At 32.7% G+C, this 24,238-nt stretch overlaps 1 protein-coding gene across 1 annotated transcript in view; it reads left to right on the forward strand.

Moving 5' to 3' along the window:
- Positions 1 to 24,238, forward strand: part of LOC108760339 (uncharacterized) — a 99,797-nt gene that overhangs the window by 58,731 nt on the left and 16,828 nt on the right. The window lies entirely within an intron of this gene.

Here is a 24,238-nt window from a genome sequence, read left to right on the forward strand (position 1 = left end):
CCGCTGCTTGCCTGCTCAAGTTAAAACAAACATCAAGATCAAAGTTTAATATCAACTGCAATTGTTTACTCCAAAATAATGATAAATTGTATAATAAATATATATATACATATAATATAAATAATACATATAATATATATAATAATCGATTATTACTTATTACCCTTATAATCCGATGATGTCATTTATATTTATCTGCAAATTATTTAAATTCTTTTTAGTAACAATATAAATAGTTAATTAATTATTGTTTAAAAAAAATTATAAATTTAATATTTATAAAAAAATAAAACTCATTTTTGTTCAAAAAATGTATATTTAAATAAATAAGTTTTCTGTTATTATTTCAAACTTTTACCCAAAGAGAAAAGCAAGCTAGAGAGTATAATTATAGTAAATCAAGAAAATAAAATTGCCGCAAATATTACGATTTATCTTTTTTCTTTACATCATAAATTTTATTACTTTAGAAATATGAAAAATAAAAAAAATAATAAATAATACATCAATGTCCATAAATTCTTTCTCACACATTTAAAGCAAAAATAATCTTCACTTTAGAAATAAATATTAAATTTAACATCTCTGTGATATGTTCATTTATATATTCATCAAAATTTGAAAAAAATTAAATTCAAACAAGCACGCATGACTGCTTCTTTAATCAATATATGCGACAGAAGAAAATTATCGGTGTTATTCAGAGTAAAAAATGTAAATCAGAGTAATATTTTAAATATAATTCTTAATGTTATATTAAAAATCTATTTTAAACCAGATTCTTTGTCAAATCAGTTTTTTTACCTAAGTATCTATAATCGTTATATCTTTTTTCAAATTAGAATATTATATTTACTTAAGTATAAATAATACGCACATAATTATATTCAATATCTATCTGCAATAAAACCAGAAATTTTCGATATTAAATGACAAATATCGAATTGACTTAAACAATTTTTTCATTAAATTGCATTACATCTCAAGATATCAGCTAAATTTCTTCAACAGAAACAAAAATAACTGCAAACGTGGACTTAAAATATTTTGATCAAAATAGAAATATTTCTTGACAAAAATATAATATCGTAAGAATAAAAATTTGTTACGTATAAAAATTTAATTTTGAAGAAAAAAATATTTGATACATTGGAGGATGCATTCGGCATATAACATTTTCTTTTAGGTTACTTTTAACAATCTGTATTATAAATTTGAAAGTTGCGTAGAAAGGAAAAATTATTTCTTAAGAAAAATTTTCCTTTTTGCTGAAATATGAAGCCAGCCAAAGGGAATTTGATATAAGAGGAAACTACCCGGGCTGGACAAAGGGGCAAATATTCGAAACTTGATATGTCCTTTGTGCCACAGCTTCAGGCAAAGACAAGACATCAAAGGGATATCTGACATTACGAACGGGCGAAGTATCTACGATAAGTTTTAGTTAATTGGTCATGACGCATTCTTAACGGAAAGACGAACACATTTGAAAGAGAGAAAAGGCATTGTAAATAAGTTTAGTCCGAAATTACTTAGTCGACGATAATTAATTTTCTTGACAGGTAACTTTCTGACGAACGCATATTGGAAAGTAAGGCTGAAACCAACGAGAGATGGAAAATTCGGAAAGTTCGGACTTCCCCGCAACAGCTTATAGTCATCAATTTACGCTCACGCCGTTTTGGCGTTATCGTTAAATATTCGAGAGAAAAGTTTCGTGGCGCTTTCCATAAATCAATTATGGCGCTTAACTTCGTTTTGCGACACTCAGTAATTACAAGTGGCGTTGTTTATCAGCGATAAATTATAGATTCCGCAGACGGAGATAATTGACGTCTCGTACTATATTTACTTAGAAAAGATTATATGATTAATGAAATTTCATTAAATTTGAAAATGTCACATATTCTCCATTTTCTCTATTAATTCTTCTACGTTTTACTAAATAATAAATTAAACTAAGTTTACATCACTATTAATTATTTTAACACTTACACTTATGTGTCATCCAATATGTATATGTATATTCGCTATCCTTTCGACACCGTCGTGAAATGTCGACCAATCAGCAGGCAACCACAAAATTTAATGGCATTACGAAGCACTTATCGCTTCCTGAAGCTTATCGAATTGCTAGGAGAGAGCGCGGCAAAACGGTCACTACCATTTTCGACTGTCATTATACGACCGAGATATGGTCACTCGCTGGAGAACCACATATTTTATCCAGTTATAAAGCACTCAAACCCTTTAGAAGGCCGTTACTCTTGAATTAATGTGGTCTCGAGAGGCGCCTAAAATTTGCAGTAACTCGAAGTAGCTAAATGACTTGCAAATTTTCACGTATTATCTGATCATCCAATAATATGATCAATAATTGATTCATTATCAACTACATGATTTGTCGATTTCGTAATTATATCAACTATTTAAGTGGAATAATTTTAGCCATATAATGAGTTCAGAAAATGACTAACGCGACAAAAAATATTTATCGAAAATGGCACATCACTGTTGAAAAATGCAAATTGAATAGATGTGGAAGGAAATGGCGATATTCGCACGAAACGAAAATTGATAATGACAATTAGCTATGGCAGACATTTTATTCTTGAATATAGATTCTAATTTCCATCATATTTTAATAAAATTATGTCAAACAATGGAAAATACACTATTATTTATAATATATCTTATAATAAACTTAATATATAATATAATATTTTGTTTTACTCTAAAGACAATACATAGTTATAAAATAAATTAATCCATTAATGTGTGTTACTCTCTCAAATGAAATTTTTTTTTCAAAAAAGAAGACTTCTTTAACAGAAAGTAATTAAGGCCAGTTAAATATTTTTGCTTTCCATTTCCATTTGCGATAAATATCTGTGTTAATGATTTTGACAAAAGTCAGTAAACGCTAATCACATAGCACTGTGCGACACGCGACGTATGTACGTACGAAACCTACACGTTCTGATGGTTCGCCATTAAAACCACACTAACCTTAAGTAATGACCGACGCGCTTTTCGCCTCCCCTCGGTGGCGGAAGATTTATGGCATGGGACATAAACTTGCGGCTGCGTGCCGTACGAACGGACCGACATCCATTTTCCACGGGAAATTGACATCGCTACTACCCGCTACTTTTTCCTTATCCGATAGAACTTCGTTAGACATCTAAATTTTCCAACGAGATAAAATAGCATATGAATATTATATATACGCAAGATCCTTCTTCCTATTTATTGTCACTTTTCATTTTTATAAAAATATAACTCTCAAAAGCATAAATTAACATCTATTTTATTATATCTGTAATATTTCTCTACATTTTTTGTTATAATATAATTTTACACATTTTCTCAGTTTTACTTCAAGTTTAAAGTCAATTAATATATTTTATACAAGTATTATAGCTTTTTGATATAAAATCAATGTATCCAACCATCATATCCAACTATAATATGAATATTCGCATCCGCCATTTTTAACCTTTTTCTCACTCTCTTGCTCCTTTCCTCAATCTCTTGCTCTCTCCCCACCCGCCGCTAAACTAAAAAGATTAAAGAGAGAAGAGAGAAGGTTGAAGAGAGAACAAAGAGTGGGGAAAGGATTAAAAATGACGGATGCGAATACTTATATTATAGTGCTCTAATCCAACTATAATAATGGCTACGTTTACACCGTACATTTAGGCCGCGGCCTATACAATAGATGTCCTTGTTTATCCTATAGTTAAACAAAGACACCTATCGTATTGGTCGCAGACTAAGCGCACGGTGTAAACGTAGCCAATATCTTGATAAAAAAAAGAAAATTTTCGTGACTTAATCATATATTTATACCAAAAAATATTTTTTACATTACTACACTGAGAAAAATGTCCGTTCAAAAAGTAACAAACAGATATTTCCGATTGATTTTGATCGGATTTATAAGACTATCCGATCAAATTTTAGGACTATCCGATCAAATTTATCGGATTTATAGGACTATTCGATAAATTTGATCGGATAGTTTTATAAATCCGATCAAAATCAATCGGAAATATCTATTTGTTACTTTTTGAACGGATAAAGCCCGGAAATTTTTCTCAATGTATGCGTGTGCAAAAGTTTACATATATTTAAATCAGAATAAAATATTACTGATATTTTTCAATATATATATATATATATTATAATTTTATATTGTGACTACATGACATATTTATTTTGTATTTTTTAAAACATCACTATTTCCTAACGACTTATTCTTAGGCTCGTGGCCCTTTTTCTTTCATTTTTTTAATAATTATCTAGTCTCAATATTTTCAACGATAAAATAATTTGTCCGAAAAATAAAAACAAACAAAATATAAACAATTCGATCACTTTATTTTGAATCTATTAAACTCTTCAAGAAACTCTTCGATGAAATATTAATTTTATACAGCGGAAATCACGTTGCCGTAATCGTAACTGACGTTTATTCCACGAACAGTAGATGAGAATAATGTTGTTCTTTTAAACAAAATGATAGCAGCACGGCACGGCTGCGAATTTAATTAAACTTCCCACAAGATACTCCCTAGAAAATTACTGTCTGCGAATCTGTCCCCTTAGTTTAATGTCTAATTTATGAAACTGATTTCTTCTCGAACGTTTTCACGTTGCAAGGCAGCTTGCGGGCTTCATTGACCGAAGACTTGATCCGTGAAATTAAGAGTAAAGTAATTACTGGGCGTAATTATTTACGCGAAGCGCGGAACAATTAGAATGCATTTTGATATCAGTCATAACAATCGGATGCAGCGCGCTTTACTTTTGTTTCCTTACCAAGAAATCTTCTCTGAGTGGCATAACTAATTACTTCCTTCCATTTATATAACTAGGAAATTTCAAATTTCAAATTTATTTATTATTTATTTATTATAAATAAAACAATAAGAAATAAATATCATAATTTTTTCTTTTGTTTTTTTTAAACTTTTTCAAGTTTTTCCAAAAGTCGATTATAATTGATTCAGAAAACTTTACAATTTTCATTTATATTTTTGTTATAAAAAAATTTATTTCAAAACTTAACGATCTCATCTTTTATATACTCTTTCTCGAGCACCGTATAGTTCTTTAAACATACATACCTAAATAATATCTGCTCTAAAGCAGTTTCCATTTTTTTTCTTTATATCTCAAAAACATTTAAGATATCAACGAATGTGTTTTGTATAAAAGTTTTATAATAAAATTACCTCTGTTTATCTACATCAATAATATTTTTAAAACAATTTTAAAATATCAATTTCAAAAATAATTTTTTTATTATTGATGTAGTTAAATAGAAATAATTTTATAAAACTTTTGTATAAAATATTTTTTGATACTCTGAACAGTTTTTCAATATAACAAAAAAAAACCAAAAAACTACTTTATACTGTTTATATATGTATATATATGTATATACCCCGCGACTGATATTTTCTAAATTTATTTATTTACGCCCATATTAAAATCAGAATTTAATTTTCCGCGAAGTTCTTTTGTAAGAAGAGAGGAAGTTTAGACACATTCTTTTTTTTCTTAAAAAAAAAAAAAAAACTTTTTTTACCTATCTTAAAGAAAGGAAAGGGTGAAAAAAGAGATAATAAAGATCGCGCAGAAAATGATAAAAGAAGAAGATGCCGGCCATAGGCGACGATGGTGACGTCTGGTATTTTTGGGACGAACAGTGTGAAAATAGTAAAATACCAATAGGTAGGTTATACGTGACCACGCGAAAGAGGCCGGAGTCCGCTGGCCGCGTATTTTTACGGTAGAGTTTGCCCCTCCGGCGCCTCCGTTTCACCGCAAATATTTATTTTACGGTCTGTGGCATGGTTCTTTAACCCTTGCAGCCAACCGCTCGTAGTGGTCACCGAACACACCACCAAAAATTATATTAAAAATGAACGAAAATTTCATTTGTTGTACCGCTGAATCTAATAAGTGCATGTTTCCTATTATTACCTATGTAACTTTTTTCTCTAGATATAAAATTCTCTTCTACATCAATAGATGTGACCAGATCATATTCCCTTCCATAAAATTATTTCATCCTTAAATGTCTCTAAGCTCTTACATACATGCAGTAATTTAAAAAATGTTTTTCCCTAAAAATTGTTATTAAACCAAGAAAAAGATTTCTTTTAAAATATCAAAGAAGTATATTAAATTATACTGCAATTTTTAACATGTAATAATCAGTAATGAATTTGCAATGTTTTTTATTTGCCTACTATACTTTCATCATATGTATCGCTGATTCAAGTTTCGTCTCAAGTTCTCAAAAAAAGAACTACTTGATAAATAAATAACAGAACTTCCTGCTTTTGGCGTCCGTATCTACATCTCAAAGGCCGGAAACATCATACCGGAGACGCTTGGAACTCGGCACCGCAAGAGGAGCGTTTCAACGTCCCTCCCGGCGTTGACCTGCATTTCGATATACTAGCAGCAAAATTCTGTCAGCACAGACACTTCCTGTAGGAACAAACTTAAAAGTAGATAAGACGCGATATCATCGATAACTTTGTAAATTTTGTGTTAAAATTCTCAAGCTCTATTAGCACAAATTAAAAAATTTTCCAGCTAAGATGTATTAGATAATTCATACATATACGCAATTATGAGCATTTCTCATGTGAAATACAAATTTTATTAGTATGTTTTCAACATGAATTCTATATATTTTGATCATCTTTATATATATTTTTATCTATTTGTATCTTTCAGTCATCGTTTAAAAAAGGAATCTAACTCAAAAGAATATATTGCATTTATGTACGTATGTTGCATATATATTGCATTTTTTCAAGTATAATTTAGATAAATTTTTATTCGTCAAAAGTAATTTTGACTTATGATGCATGAAAGATGGAAGGCTTTTAAAATGTTTAGGAGTCTGCATATAAAAAGCCAACCACACAACTGCAATTTTTGAGCAATAAATTCAGGATGAACGCATCTGCTGTATAGATAAAAAAAGGCAATATCGATGTATGATATTCCTATTGTAAGCTTTAACCACCCAAAAACGTTTTCTAGATAGAACAATTTGGTCGCTTCAAAGTCCGCTTATTGCATGCGATTCCCGATATATCGAAACTGTTTCATCATCGTTTCTAGAGGGACGATATAGACAGGGAGATTATTGCATTTCTGTGATAATCAATCGAGAGCCAGAAGCGTTACACAGAAAATGGCACTTCTCGTTTTACTTTTTTCGTTTGAAAAAGTTGCATAAACAATTCAAATATGTACATGGTGTACGATTTCAAATCGAGCGGATTAAATTTCCTTTTAATTACTGACAATGGCAATGTTATAAAACAACAAGAATTATTATACAATTTATTAAAAAACGATCAAAAATATATATTTTTTAAATACATTGTCTTTTATATTCTCTTATTGTCTTTTATATCTTCAAAATAATAATTTTCTAATAAAGTCAAGAAGCAAACAATAATAAAATACTTAAGAACTGTCTTGATTTTCGGAGCGTTAATGTATAAAAAATAGAGCATTAAATCATTTTGATTAAATTTTAATTAACTGATTAACTTAAAAACATAATTTACGTTAAATTATTTATATTTTTTTAATCTGCCCTTTTCTTAACTATAGCGCTTAAATAACGAGATATATCAGTATCGTAACTTTTGTTTGTCATGATATTCAATGTGCATGAACACATGTTGGGAATCGTCTAGGAACACCTTTCATTAACGTACCGTAACGACTCCCTATGTCCGTAACAAAGTTAAAATCAATGCCAGAATGAAGTTGCCGACGTTCGGCTCGTCAAATCGGAGAAATCTACTACGCGCGGTGCATACAAACGGCCGCGTTTCGTACGGACAGAGCAAATCCGCAAACTGAATCTGCTTGACAATGAGGTTCCTTCAGGCAACAAACCGACGCACGTACACATATATACACAGACACATACATACATAGACAAAGACGTCCACGCACGGAAGTTTCCTTCCTCGCGAATACACGGAGAATCGGAGCAAAAGCTGTGAGACAAAGACAGGCACCTGCATAACAGCCGTCAAGCTCAGAACTCTGAACCGAATGCATATCTCGTTTGTCCTCGTGTCGTGTCAGCGGGTTGACGGTGTAGCATAATTAATCGGTTTTCATAATGGCGTCTTATGCTAATGCGACGAGACACCACTCCAACTCTATTTTCCAATTATGTACCTCCGTTTTCGAATCTCTTTGGCACGCTCGTTTGCCGACGACCCCGACGAATCGTAGGCTATGATAAATGATTATTGATGTGCAGAAATAACTATCGCATGATAGTTTTCAGAATGATAATAAGACCTTCTTGCGCTTTGTAATAATATAACATATCACAAAAATATTTATAAAAATAAATTATAATCGATGCAAACATATAGGGTGTTATAATTACAAAAAAATCATCATAATTATTTTAATCGAAGCTTTAATTTATATAAAAGCTTCTCAAATATGCTGTACCTTAAAACATATGCCAATATTTTGAATAATTTCGTTTTGTTGAAATTTCGGTATGGAAATACGAGCTGGAAAATCAGGTTAACTGAAATCGGATAATCTTGTAATCGATGCAATGGCATTTTCAAAATTTCTGTTAATAAATTTCCGATGTTCATTTAATTGTCCATTTGCAATGATTTTAGATTTGAATTTTTTAATTTACAATGGTATTATACCAATATTTATTTCCCGATGTCATCTTTTAATACAATTATGATTTTCCAATACATGAACATTCATCATAAGAATTTTATTGAAAGAAACTAGTAAGATAATAAATTTTATTAAAATAAACTATTAAGAGGCCCCCAAAAGAGAAAATCAATAACGATAATTCCTATTACAAAAATGTTTTCATTCTTTACATAGTCTCATGCATAATCTCACGCAGTAAAAGCATAAGATGTCAGTCCTGATCGGATGGAAGATAGTGCGAGTAAATAATCGTTGCGCAGGCGGGTCTGAAAAGCTGCGGAATAAATCGGCCCTCAAGTTTCCCTTTCCTTAAGTGCCCAACGGCGTTTAATTCCAGTAGATTTAGCAGGATCCAGCCTATACCTCCTCGCGAAAAGACATATATTTTCCAACGGGTCGTAGCAATCCTCTCTCTTTCACGAGTTCCATTCAGAGAGCCACGGCGAGATTCCCTGTCCCGAAAATAAATGCGTGATTTCTCCACCTACCGGCCCGCCTCCTACTTCTTCTATCCGTTCTTCTTTCTTCCCGAAGAAGAAGAAGAAGACACCTGGGCTCGTATATCTGCTGACTATTCGCTTGTCTGCCTCAGATATGGTTGACGCTCGCACGAGAAAGAGGATCGCGCCGGAGAATATCCCTTAAACTTTGAGATTCCATTAAATTGCGGAACGAGATCTGTCGTCGGCAGGCAGTACGCGTGCACTTGTGGATTTATGAAATCAATTAGCAACGCGAAGTCAATTCATATTTCCGTAACCTGCAGAAGATTAAAATTGAGCTCTTTCTTCAAAAAAATTTCTTATTTTAGACATTTTATAAAGATCTGCCTCTATATCATATATCTTGATTTAGAGATTAATGAATAAGTGACCAACGCAGTATCGCAACTTCATGCTATGCACTGAAAAAATGTACTAAATTTTAATAAATCATTTGTGTGTTTTAATAGTATCACTAAATATTTACTAAATACAAAGTATATTTTAGTTGGTACAAAAACCATTAATGTAATACAGGTCAGAGGCCTAATGTAAGAAGAAAAAGAAGAGGAAGCAAAAGAAGAAGAAGAAGAACTATTAACATGATCTATCATTTTTTGAGTGAATATTTATTTATTATAAAAATGTTTAGTTGATACTATTAAAAAAATATTTGTTAAAATTTGATAGGTTTTTTCTTAGTCTACTTAATCATAGATGCTTTGAGTCGAATATCAGTACGTCGTCCTAGTCCAAAGCTTTGCCGGGGTATACTGGCTAGATTAATGCATTTCATCGGTATTCGGTTCTCTCTCGGGTGTGGTTATTACTTCGCAACGCTGCGCGGTAGCGCCTGATTACAGCCGCTCGCTCGATTACACGAAATCTGCCGCAGGACCCTGAGATTGTCCCGCGTTGCGTCCGCTCAAAGCAAGAGCTATAGGGGGGATGTTGTAAGGGGAGAACGCTGGAGAAAGGTAGATCCTTCCCTTCAGAAACCGGTATCGAGTTCCATTAAACTCGCCAATAGAATGCACTAGATACTAATGTACCATGAATTAACGCATCGATACCATAAGTCTGGTTCTGCGATTCATCCTGATTAAGGTTTAATTATAAGCCACCGATGTGCTTTGCGAGACGTCGCTGATTACGCTACGTGCATTACTAAGTTTTTCCGCGTGCGCGCAATGAGAAATTATGAGACCCCGAGTTTCATTTGCAGAAGATAATTTGTTGCTTTAATATATTTTTTTAATTGTACGATGTATATTTTGTGAAAATAAAATCTAAATTTCTTTCATTCCATACCTTTCATTCAATGTGCAAAAAAAATGTGTATAATTTTATAAACTTTATTGCGAAGGCGAAAGAAAAGTATTTTCTTCCCTATAAATGTCAGAGAAAATAGACTTTAATTAAAATTTAGAAGAATTTTTTGTGTAATCATCAAAATAATTTTTGTTGAAGCTTTATATTAACCCTCCAGAGGCAAATGTTACGTATTTGCAACATTCGCTTTCAAATTAAATTCGGGATAAATTCGGGATAAATGCACTGTGCAAATTAATTATATTTAAGAATTGAAGATAGAGACATATAAGCATTGAAATGTAGTATTTCTAATCATTAGAAAGACTGTACGTTGATATACACATATCGATAGATTTTTTACTTACAGGTCATTTTTTAACAAAAGCTAAAAAATTATTTTTAACGACAAGACAATACCGTCCCTGGAGATTTAATATTTGAATTTGTTTTAATTTTCGATGCTCGCGTTTTCACGTATCGCTTCGAAACTATAACCGAACAAGATAGATGGGCCTTCATAAAGTGTTAATTAGTCGAGCGTCATTGATAGTAATAGTTTATACACTGCGGAATGCTTCGTGTACCATAAAAGCTTATATATCTGGGCCGTTCGAGGAAGTTAATATATCTCCCGGTTTTCCTTCCTCAACCACGGTCTTTTCTTCGAGCGCTTCCACTGCGGTCGCGGTGATCCTCTCTCTCTCTCTCTCTCCCGTATTACTAACGCGTAAGACCTGGGTGTAATACAGTCCGTAATACAGTTAGTGAATATTTAAGCGAGACCTCGAAATTCAGATCTTAACGCAAACGAGTAAGACAGGAAACCGCTTTCCGCTTTAAGACGCAACTACGTCGTGAAGACTGTCGACTTGGGGAATCGTTAACTGCGGATATTAATCCATTAGTATCACGCGTCTCAACGTAATTTTACATTTAACGCTCATGCATAATAAGATCATATTTCGCAATAATATTTACCCGTTTCAAACAACAGCTATAATCGTTTGTAGAAAAGGGAATTAAGCACTTGGTACATTAGCAGGGCCACTCACTGCCGCGGTGAAGGGCAGATGAAGGGAAGTCTACGAAACTCTAATGGAGGTGGTTGGCGGATTTAGACCACCTACAGCCCTTTGCTTCTCCAAGGAAACCACTCCGAAATCCTTCCATCTGACTGCTCGCGGTCCTATCTCTCCCGCATTGTTAATACCTTCCACCCCTTCGCTTCTTTGTCTAACATAATTGCTCTCACTTTACTTGCTTGTTTCGCTAATATCAATTTTCCAATCATGGAAATGAAAAGCTAATAATCTTTTATTTAATTCGTAGAATGGTAATTATAATAAAGACGTTTAACTTCTCGTTTAATATAAGAATAACGATTAATAAATAATCTTATATTTTCAGAGGAGTGTCGCGTTCTTTTATTTGAGGGTCTTACTAAGAAAATATTCATTAATCTGAAATCTTCAAGTTTCACTATGACATGTCATATCACTTTTCACCATTGCGACAATTTTACATAATGAGATCAAAAGGATAAGAAAACTCTTCTTTTACTCATAATCTCACCTTATTATTTATGAGATCCTCTTTCCCTCCTTCTACAAGATACTTTTATTCTAATTTTACAAGATATCATTAGCTGCTCTCTCCATCTCTGAAATATGGATTCATGCCGAGTTAATGCGAACAATCAAGAGAAGTGATAACAATAATTTCCATAATCGTCCGTTATTATAAAAAATGAGCGCAATTCGCGTTATGTGCATCAACAACGGGCTTTATCTCTAAATATTCCGGAGGTATTACAGCCAGAGATGAGGTAAAAGCACAGAGGTGCGAACGAAGGTGGCGAATAAATATAAGAACGAAAAAGAGAAAGAAAGAGAAGTCGGGGACGATTTCCGATGTTTACCTCGTCATGCAGCGATGTGCGAAAATCCTATGCACGCGCACGCGATAAAACGGATCGATCTTAACGACACGGCTTTCGCGAACACGATCGTTTCGCGATTTTATAGAGATGTTCTTTTTCTTTTTTCCGCTCCTCTCTCGTTCTTTCACTGCGACTGCTGAGAGTTAAATAAAGAACGGCAGATGCGTGTTTCCGTAATGTTCTCCTCGCGTGGTTCAACCCCACATCGTTCGAAGCCCGCGCCATTTATGGGGTCGAACGACAAGAAAACGCGTATCACTATTACGCCGATATACAGAGTGTCCTTTACCGATCGAAATCTTATAACATTTAATTTTGTTAAACAACAATTATTTCTTTATGTAAAAATATGAATAATTAATAATTATTAATTGTGCTTCAAAGAGTATCTCTAGATATATTACACAAATCATTTGGAGTAGAATAAAGAAAAAGAAAAAGAAAAATACATAGTGTGCAATTTAATTCGATTGTAATTGTTTATAAATTAATATAGTATATTTTTTATTAGTATTTTTTTACTGAAGTATTATATTGATATGTTAATACGTCATCTTTCTTTGATATATATATTTATATATTTTTTAGAAATTAATATTTTTTTTAGAACGATTTATATACACTTTCGTATGAATGCGACGTATCTTTATCCACTCCATTGTACTTTCATTGTGCCAAGAGTAAAATCCAATACGTACGTATCTCGCGAACACCCCGTATACACGACGAGTCATGTATCGCGATGTATTGTTCCCGCGATATTCTTTCCGCGTTATATGGCCTTTTTATGGTCTGAGGCGAACGACTCTCGCGAATAAGACGAGGACCGAAACTCGCATAGAATCCGCAGAATGCCGGTCGCACGCCATTGTCGTGTAAAGACGCGCGCCGTTTCAGTATCAAGAAGCGCCTCCATTTAACGCGTAAGCAGGAAATAAGCTCGATAAATGCACCCGCACGTTTTCGAGACTGACAATCACAAATGGTTCCAGAAATAAAATTAAATATCGTCGTGATACATCGTTTACGAGGAACATCGCCTCTTTTATTGATCAACGGAATTGCCTTTTTAATTCATTGCGGCGCTATCTCGAAATAGATTCAATATACTTTTTTTTTGTAATAAACCCACATTAATTTCAGCGAGAACGTCACAAATCCTATTATTAAAAACTTTATTCCTTATAGATACTACTTGATCTCTTTTAAAAACCAATTCATTAGCACGATTATTTAATCAACGAATTTAAAGATGCGCTCGATTGCTATAAAATATTCATTAGATTTATACAAAAATTATTAAAATACATACATTTTAATGAATTATGATATTTTAAAATACATACATTTTTTGTCGGTTTACTAATTTGCCATAGAACTTTATTTTTTGAAGTAAATCTAGACAGTTTAGAATCACCATTCCGAGTCAATATCAAAATTTCATGATGACATAAGAGATCTGTTAAGGGTATATGACCGCCTTCTTCGCATTTCGTAAAAACGATCACACATCGACTGTAAAAAGGATTTCACCTTCTCTCCTCCTCCATGTCTAAACGAGAATCACTGCGAACCTGACGACTCTCGAATCTTTCGCGGTTTCCTTGTCTTACGCGCTCCGATCTCTTTTGCTACGTGTCTGAGACTAAAAGCCTTTTCCACTTGTGCGAAGTACGATGCTATTTGCCGCATAAAGAGGTAAAGTACACAGAATCTCGCGAGAGCAATATTAAGGGAACAATATCAGATAGAGTCGAAGAGCTTTTTTGTGATGAAAATTCTAACAGTTAGATTTCGTATATAATCGATTAAGATTCTTAATTACATTCCTATAATAAAAATAGCAACGCAAATTATATGCAAAATTTTGTAAGGAAAGGTTATTGAAGTAAAGCTTTCTTTATTTAGCTTGCCTTGTTTTATAGCTTTCTCGGAAGTTAGCTTTCTTCTTTAAAAATAAATAAATGGAAAAAATAAGATTTAAAATAACATAAATTGAAAATATCACAAAATTCTTACAATTTTAAGAAGAAAAGTTGTGTTCTCGTTGTATGTCATCTACTGAATTTAATTAGCTAATTTCTAACTTAAAAGCCTTGATGTTAAAAAGCAATCTTTATTTTAAAAGTAACATTAAAAGAGACGTTTAATATGATTTTTTGACGTCATTCTGTTAAATTCTAAAGTTCTTCCTTTTCTAAAAAAAATGTTTAAAATCATTTGCAGTAAATAGATACTCCTCGCGGGTATCAAGCTAAAGAAAGCAATCTGAATTTGAAATGCAGACGCTTCAAGTATTAAACCTAATTATACCTAAAGTCTGTTACATATATAGAAAGAAATTACGAAAATACGATTCGTTTATTCCGCGCCATCAGGCCGTCGTTGTTTCTTAAATCCTCCGAGCAAACGTAACGATATGAGGGCGCATATAAAAGAACGTCCTTATCTTTTCATGAAACGCGAGCAATCCTCTGTAAAAACGGATTTCAGGAGGGACATCGTGTAGGTAAGTTTGCGCGAAGGGTGCTTTTGCAAGCTCACGTCGTCGTAAACCCACGCTACTAACTACATTACGAGATTTTACGCGACAAAAAATTCGCTCTTTTACATCGCCCCTCTATCCCGCATCGCGTGAATAGTCACATTAAATCCCGTAATTTTTTACCCCGCTGACATGTTACAACAATTGAACCCTTCTGCATACGCCGAATAATTCTTTCGTGTATTATGCTCTGCACGAAGTGACATATTCTTATGAGCTATATACCTCGTTAACTCTTAAATACATGCATTTTTATGTTATAAGAATAAACTACAGGAGTTGTCGTATCCCTGTTGCATTAAAGTTTAATGAGAGAACTCTTCCCTAGCAAGAATTTCACAACTTTTTTAATTACAACATTAAATACTGTTATAACTAATAGAGAAGGTATTAAAATATTAAAATTGTGTGTGTGTGGTACTGGCTTTTACTGCGATCGTTTATCTGCTTAAGTTTATGTTAATTAGAGGTTACCTTTATTAACACATCTCTTAAAAATTTTGCGCATACCAAGAGTAAAAACTAGGATTCAACTAAAAATTCGATAATTCACAACGCACGTGTCGAATGCGCAATGAGCGATTTGCAATTCTTTCTATTTTGTAGTCGCATCCGGTAAATCCAAGAGAGAGAAAGAAAGAGAGAGAGAGAGGGGGGGGAAGAGATATCAAGTCGATTTCTCTAAAACTGATATATACCATTCACCTTCATCATTTCTTGTTTTCCATAGCTCTTTCTCTCCTTAAATCCATCCCTTTGTCATGCTCGAAGGGAAACACTTTACAACGGCTCTTCGCCAAGCGAAATTTTGTGGACGTACGTTTCCTAGGCACTTCCGACTTCTCCTCGCATATACATATATACACGCAATATATATACGTATATACGAGTATACGTATGCGCGTATGCGATGTACCGTCCGTAAATTCGCGAGCAGAACTGGCTTGGCGGAGACACGGCCTTTAACTTCTGGTTTTAAGAGCCTACACTGCGTTACATTATGTTTCTCGCAGCCTCTTGATAAATTTATATGTCGAGTAAATGGGATTGTAGACTAGATCGGATTAGAGGTAAAAACTCGACTATTTAAACCTTAAAAAGACAATACAAAGACAAAAATTGCCTTCTCTTTCTGCACTCAAAAATCTCAGTTACAGACAATACAAAAACAAAAACTCTCTTCTCTGTACTCGAAAAACCTCGCAGTGTATCTACTGAGAAAAAAATATAGTCAATTTTAATAAATATTTAGTTCAATAGTGCCAAACATTTACTTACAGTAAATAAATATTTGTTCAGTAAAAAAAAATAATTGTTAAACCAAATTAACATTTCTTGTATCAAATAAATATATCTTTATATTTAATAAATATTAGTTGGCAGAGAGAGAGAGAGAGAGAGAGAGAGAGAGAGAGTATTCAAATATTTATTAAAATTGACTATATTTTCTTTCAGTGTGTACAGTACTAATACACAATTTATACGTTGTGTATTTATACTGTATTACTAAAAACAATACTAACAATATATTAAAACAATTTATTTTAATTTAAAATTATTAGAATTTTTCGATATACTTTTTGTAGTTCCGCAAAAGAATTTAATTTTTGACTATAGTAAGTTAAGAGCTCTCGCGCGCGCTACGCGCGTACACGATATTCCTTGGAATAATAATACAGCAGGTATAGAATACGGTTATAGTACCGTCGGGAGTTACCCGCATAATTACATTCCATTCAACCGGCTTTAAGCCGTGGAAGCTCGCGGAATGTGCGACTCTGTGACGTGCGTGCACGAGCGCGCTTGACGATAACGTAAATTTCAGGTAGACGAGTTGCTACGAATTAAGTCTAACTGAATACTGTAAGCAGATTGGCTCAGGAAGAGTCTAATAATATCTTCTTCGTAAGACGGAATCAGTATTTAACCACAACGTGAGAAATGTTTCGTTTTGCTTCTTCCTCAATTCTGTCGCTTCGAAATAATTTCTGATAATTGAAAAGCGTATCTTATACATATTCACTTGCAACCAAAGTAGTTTGTAATATCCTCCGAGTGGAATATGTTTAATGTTGTAAAATTCCATTGCAATTTCTTGATTCGTTGATCTGCGTAATCTTGCTATCAAATCCTCCTTCTGCTTCTGTAAAGGCCGCTGAAACGGTGTTTCTTCTTCGAAATTAGAAAGTGCGTGATATCAGTAAAGAGAAGAAACTGTAGGGAAGGTGAAGACGTGAAGGAGAACGTAAAAGAGGTCTTGCTTTGACGTCTCACTGGTCAAGCCGAACGAAGCACCGTGGTTGACCGCCGATATAAAGTTTTATTGCCGAATTCCCTTCGATCCAACCCTTCGCGCCATCCCTTCACTCGTCGAAAGCATCCCTCTCTCACGTCCTCGTAATCCTGCAAACTTCCTCATCATGTTCTCCCATTTCTTCCTTTTGACTATCTAACTTTCAAAGAAAGAGAGAGAGAGAGAGAAGGAGAGAGGAAAGAGAGAGGGAAAGAAAGAAAATGGTAAAGTGATGAGATTGAATGCGCATTGTGTCGTAAGTCGACGATTGTACACGCATGAGGACAGCCAGCTGAAAGGAGAAGCGTGGTATTGTCCCGAGTGACAAGACCGGATACGAAGGAAAAGAGCAAACGAAGATAAAAAAAGAATAATACGTCGCAAGCATTAGACGTCCTGGACTCGTGCTTTACGACTTTTTAATCTCACGCCTCTTTAAGAACGTCCAGAGTATCAAATGGAAAAAAATACAAATAAACTTTTTGCAAATTTTGATCGACAAGAATCTAATATATGACAAATATAATAATATAATAAATAATCTAATAAAATATGACAAATATTTAACAACTATCTCATCACTTCTCCGCTGCAAAAGTTTCGAATTTATATTAAAAAAAAATGTTTTATCAAAAAAAAAAAAACTTTAAAATAGTTGCGATAAAATTTGAAGTTATAGACGATAATAAAAGCAAAGTAAAAAATTAATTTTAAATGAAAAATGAGATATATATTATTATAAATATAATTCTCTGACTTTCATTATAAAAAAAAGTACTGTGAGTTTATCATACATAATCTACATTAAAAAAAATATAATAGAAAAATCTAATGTTACAACAAAGGCTATATTATTATTATATTAGCAATAATAACGATGTATCAATTATTTCTTCAATATGATTGTTAGGATTTTATTGACGCGTTATAGTTATAATTTTCGAGGGATTGCCGTAAGATTTCTTCCATATGACTCCATTTTAATTTGCACGAATTGTGAAACCGTGAATTTATGAGACGACGATGAAACAAATGGCGATGTATCGTCCAAACTTTTTTATTAAACAACTTCGGTATCCCTCCTCCCCAAATAGCATCGGCGAACACGAATACTGATCGCAAATGTTCAGCACTGGTATCGCAGCTCTCCGATGTAATTTTTGTGAAACTTTCTAATACTATCTTTTAATTAATTAATAAACAACTTTTAAAAAACAAGTATTGATGAGAATAATTCAAAAAGTGAAGCACAAATTAACAATTTTGCACATGAGCAAATTGCAATATTCGACTTATACTTATAATATATTACTTATTTAATAATATTTTAATAATTCTATCCGTAACTTTTTTAATAGCATAAACAATAATTATATTAATACATATAAAGAACGATTTTGTATGCAAAAATATATAAAAATTTAATTAAAAATATATCTGAAAATAATTTTGTGGTATCACAATAATTATATATGTATATAGGGGTATTAAAGCAGGATGAGCAATGCTGTGAAAAGTTTTGCATTCTAACAACCAGCTAGAGCATTCTACGTAATTATTTTAATAATAATAGTCTAACAAAATCCTTCTCAGATATATATGTATCAAGTTAAATTTATAGATACTTTAGTAAAATTGTTCTTTTCATATATTGGTCCAATTGTAAAACTATTTATATTTGTACGTAGAACAAAATATAAACATTACTTAGTATTACTTTCCAAGATTTTTTGACAATATTAATATTTAAAAATTACGAATTTCTCAAATACAAATTTATAGAAAACCGTAAACTATGATACACATCGGCAATGTTAATTTATTGGTGTAGCGAAAAAATTCTGCTTTCAACATTTTCTTTCTCGCATGCCTTATTTGAAGAATTTAGATGTAAAGTATCGACAAAAGGATATCGATTGCTTCGAAGACAAGCGAGGACAGACATAGCCACCGGGAAACGCGGCCAGAATCCTTGAAACGTCCTAGACGCCATCTTGTCCCTTTTTCTATTTCGATCGCGCGCCGCCTACTGATTAGTTATGCTGTACGCGTATCTCGGATAATGGAACCAAATTATAACCCCCTGGGATTACGTTATCTATCTATTCACGATATCGAGGACTTAACCCAACCTTTAACCCTCACCCTTTAGCTCGACCGAGAAATTTATTATTGGCTTTGGTGGCAAAAAGATGATATCGAGTTAGGCTTGGGAGGATAAAAAGCACCCTCTGACTTAGAAGATTCTTGAGATCCTCGATGCTTCTTCAGATTAAATCTTTGAAATATTTGATTTAAGATGCCACCACCGATAGGGAAGACCATATTCCAGAACGACCTACGGTTTGTTAAAGACTATTCGATATGGAAAACAGAAGCAGAGATTTTCATTTTTATTGAAACTATTGAGATAATATTATACATACACGTATTTACACACACACACACAAACTGCTTTTTAATACTTTTAATAGTTTTGATTTTACATAAATAAAATAAACTGTAAATATTCATAGATAAAAATGTATTAAATTAAGTTCTATTTTTCAAAAATTTTAATTTTTAACATGTCTAAGAATAATTAAGTTGCAATTTATATTTCAATACGTTAAATTTAAATACATCAAAAATATCGATATGCAGTTAATAAAAATTTATGACATTTATTTATGACGTCTTTTTTATCATTAAAAATTTGTATTATAAATTTATTTCAATAATTTTCGTTCGACGTCGTTATATCTTATTGATATTGATTGTTGTGACGTTTATAATCATATTTTTATACATATGTAATAATACATATAGAGTAATAATACATGAGTGTTAGTTTTAAATTTGTTTTTTTTTTCAACATAATCTTCTGAATATTTTTGTCGGGTATTGATTGAGTTATCTTAAGTATCGCTAATTCTCTGCATAACAACGCATGTTATAAAACCAAAAAGAGTAATAGGAAATATTGCACCACTAGTTTTATATTTTGCGCTTTCTTTCTCTCTCAATCTCCTCAGTTTTTATCTCTCTTTCTCTTTGATATAAGCAATCAATTTTTTCATATCGGACGCGAAGGATGGAGAAGGGAAAGCGATAGATTTGCCATTAAATATTCATGCATAAAACACAAATCGCCGCCGAAAACAAGTCTAGTAATAAGGTCGAAAGTTCAATCAGAGCTACTGAAATACGCATGAGAAATAAGATGAGATTATTTTGATAAAATCTCAAAATATTTTCCATCGTAGTTAATACCTACGTAGAAAGCATTCCATTTTCGTAAATTGTTCATAAGAAAACAAGGAATAAATTTTTGCCGAGATACAATTTTGATTTGTTAGAAATTATTATTTATAAATTTTAAACTCTTATAAAAATAATTACTTATGTATATCACAAATATTATTAATAAATATTACAACATAAAATGTTGTAGAGATTATCTTCTTTATTTAATATTTCAAACACAAGAAAATTATACCAAACATATAAATCTTTATAGTTCATTATAAAAGTTTTGTCAATTTTTTGTAAATCTTTACAAATATTAAATATCAAATGTAATAATAAAAATCAAATATTAATAAAAATGTTTCATTTGAGGAAAGATAATTATTGTTTTCCTTAAAAAAAGACTATATGCGACTGCTTGTACATTATCAGTTAATTAATAACATCAGCAGAGAATGTCGACATTGACTGTAGGACTTTTCAACATAATCGATCGAGCGACGGATTCGTCAATCAAGCGAAGGGTCGCGTAAATTATAATCGACAGTGGCTTCAAATTGACTCGCGTAATTATGGAAATCAGGCGTTGCGTCGCGTCGTGACGATGCATGCCGCGCCTAACAACCGAATGTCATTCCAATCGAACGGTCTTGACAAATCACGATTTCCGTTTAGGAATATTCGGACGGCATCAATTTACATCGACCGATTGATCCATCGCTAGCGTGAACGCTGAATGACGGCGAAGTCGGTCGCATCGCAAGTCCTTTCCGTTTGGCGGCATAAAATAATGAAGAGAATTCTAAGGGGTTCATTAACCTCTACCAGAAAGAAGAGTATATTGTTCGAGGGGGTAACCGCTAGCTGAAATATTGTCCCACAGATTACACGATTTCATTTGATTACAAATAATTTTTTTCACTACTATGAAGTAATTTGGTGAAATATACGATTTTATTTAATATTATACAATGATTTCTCGTGGTTGCATATGTAATTATCGGATTATACATAGAGATTTTATATAAATTTTATAATGATTTCGAGGATTCTGTTCCACGATTACATTAAGTGGTTACCCCCTCGATATCGTTCGTTAAAAAACAAAATTATATCGCAAATATTTTATGATATATTTCTTTCATAATGATATAGTCAATAGTATATTGCCAAAATATTTATGAATATATTTAATATGTTTATTCATTTAAATATTATATTTATTTGTTTATTCATTTAAATATTATATTTATTTGTTTAAATATTCAGGTATAAATTTAAAAAATACAATTACCTTTCCAATAAAAAAAAATGTTTTCAATTTTTTATTCAAATATTTTCTTCTTGGACGGACTGTTTCCAATTTTAGCGACGTTTTTGGTAACAATAAGTCTCATTTTCTATGAAAGGACGACGTTTTCAACGCGTTGAAATAATGCGCGAGAAAGAATCGCGCGGACATTGCTGGCCATATCGACCGCTTTGGTTAAAAGTTACAGCAGATGCTGGGCGGTGATGAATAATTTTCAGAATCTGTCCGGCCCCCGGCGGCGAAAGCTCTGTTCTTTCTTTTTGGTTTCGTCGAACGATCCTTCCCCACCTTTATTCTTCTATCGCGCGCTCTCATTATGTAGCCATGGGCACAATTCTTTCGCTTCGCTTTCTACCGCTTTGCTCCATCCATTCTTTCTTCATCGATATTTTTTATTTTTTTCTTTCCCCCGAACGAATCACCTATTCTCTCGATCAAAACACGCGACTAATATTTATTTCCAAAAATGGACTTTAAGAGAGATAGAGATATGATAACTAGCAGCAAATTTATAAGATCCCGACTTTTAATAGATAGTCAAATTAGTTGAAATAATTTATTTTTTAATTAATCAAGTCATATTTAGAGAATAATTACACACATTTGACCCTTTGAGACCCAGAGATTTCTAATAAACTACGAAAGAAAAACTAGTCTAAGTTCCAAGAGTTTTCACTGAATTCGATTCTGGCCCATTTTGGCTTCAACAATTTTCAAATAAATAATCTGATTATCGTAAAACTCGATTTTAGAAGATTCTTAGTACGCCGAATTTAAATATAATCTGAAAACATCGAATTTCAAAAGGACAGTAACCTTCATGAAAGAAGATCACAGTGCTTATAATTAGAATTTAAAAGTCAATTTGGAAATTAATATTATTTGCGTAACAATGATGAGTTTCAAATAAGCGAAACTGTATAACGAAATAAAAAATTATCCTGTACTATAGTTCTTCTTTTTTTCCTTATATTTCATTAATGTAACAATTATAACATTTTTCAATATACATATTACAAAGAGATATTAATAAATCATTGAGTTCAATAAAATGCGAGATAAAATGTAATACTTTGTCATATAATAAATAAAAACATCGATTTAAGGATAACGCAAGTGCCACAGTGAATTAATAACCCAGATATCGAATCCCCGATCACCGCATGTGGAGGAATAAATTTGGCAAATGGAAGTAAAATTCGGTGAAGACCGGAAGATTACCGGCGATTTTTCAGCATTAAAGCAAATGCGCATTCGTTCGATCTTCGATACGTTTCTAGATCCTTTCTGGATCCTCACGAATCGCCGACTCCTTCTCGACATTTCCGAAATCCTGGCTATCCTTACGGCTAACAGCAACGAGAAACAGTCGAATTTTTACCGTCGACCATACATAATTCAGGAGTACCGTTCGTAGCCGCGAGGAAGAAGAGTTGGAAAGTCAGGAGTAGGTGATATGAGGAGCAGTGGGAGGAAAAGAGAGGGCTGGAAGACACCTTGCTTTCTTGCAAAATAGAAGCAACAGTCAAGTGAGATCGTGTATCTACTCGTTACAAAAGAAAAACAAAGAAATAAAAAGAGAGATGGAAAGGAGGACAGAGACAGGATATCGATTTCGAATGCCTCAGTGACGTAACTTTCTAGGCGAAAACTGACATTCAGATGAACAAAAGCTTCTTTAGATCTGTATAGGATGTTCCGTGTCAGTTTGATAAAGATTCAATATCGCGCTAACATTCAAAAGTATTCACTTCTTTTGTTTGAACACTCTACAATTCAATCTTTTACCATCTAAGAACATAACAAAATTCGAATTAGCGAATTTTGCTTATTTTCTTTTGCCACATATTATATCGTTTTAGAAATATATATTTTAATTATCTCATTCTATTTTCTCAATTTTTCATCATAAAATTACTTTTTTAATTAAATTAATATTTTTATAGTAATTTAGTTCTCTTATATTTATTTTCAATTTTTAATATATTTCTGTAATTTTTATATGTATGTATGGAGACCATGGATCTAATACTTTGAATCGCATACGATACGTTCCTGACAAGTTCATCCTGTTCATTCCGCCGAGTCGAGAGCGAGACTCAATTCAGAGGGAGAGAAGGGTAGGGAGTAGCCGGGTCAGGAAGCAGCGGGAAAGTCTCATTTATCGCCGGGTCCGTGGGTTGTACCGGTTTGTCTCAGTATTTCTTCGAGGATAGTTTGCGAGCGGGCTATAACAGACCTCCGGAGTTGTACTGGCGGCATAGACGCCGGGAATCCGAGGATGGGTAGTGGAAGCAATTCACTCTAGCACGGTAGAAATATCGGTTGTATATATCGCAAATATCTCATCGTGCTTTCCTATCCATTTTTT

This window comes from Trachymyrmex cornetzi, unplaced genomic scaffold (genome assembly GCF_001594075.2).
Source record: "Trachymyrmex cornetzi isolate Tcor2-1 unplaced genomic scaffold, Tcor1.1 scaffold223, whole genome shotgun sequence".
Taxonomy (NCBI): Eukaryota; Metazoa; Arthropoda; class Insecta; order Hymenoptera; family Formicidae; genus Trachymyrmex; species Trachymyrmex cornetzi.